This window comes from Sciurus vulgaris (genome assembly GCF_902686455.1).
Source record: "Sciurus vulgaris genome assembly, chromosome: 11".
NCBI classification, from domain to species: Eukaryota; Metazoa; Chordata; class Mammalia; order Rodentia; family Sciuridae; genus Sciurus; species Sciurus vulgaris.
Window position 1 is genome coordinate 21,490,006 of NC_136472.1, and position 522 is coordinate 21,490,527.

Sequence of the window (522 nt, forward strand, 5' to 3'; positions counted from 1 at the left end):
TTTGAAAAATGAACTATGTTTCAATAGAAGGGATTTTGTCTTCAGAAATGAAAATCATCTAGTATTTATTGATTTCTGTTGAATATGGTTAGTCATATCTCTTGCAACCATCCTGGCCTCCTGCTGCTGGAGCCTCTTAGGCCCCCTCTACCTGCCCCTTTGCCTATGCCAATCTTCCCATAGGCAGTCACTCCTTCCACGTTGCATTCAATTGACATTTAATCAGTGAGATCTTCCCCAAACTTCCAGTTCTCCTTCACATGGTGTCTTAAATGTTTCCACTAAATATAACCTGTTATGTATTTCTTATATTACTTAATATCAGTTGTCTTTACTAGAATTTAAATAGACAGCAGGAGGAAAGGAAACTTTGCTAACATTTCAGTGCTCTGCATTCCCACCTGAAACATTCCTGTCATAGAGTTAAGGCTAAAAGATATTTATTGAACAAATGAAAATGTAAACAAAGCATTTATCTATTCCTAGAGAGAAAACAATGTGTTATTTACAGCTTGACTATGA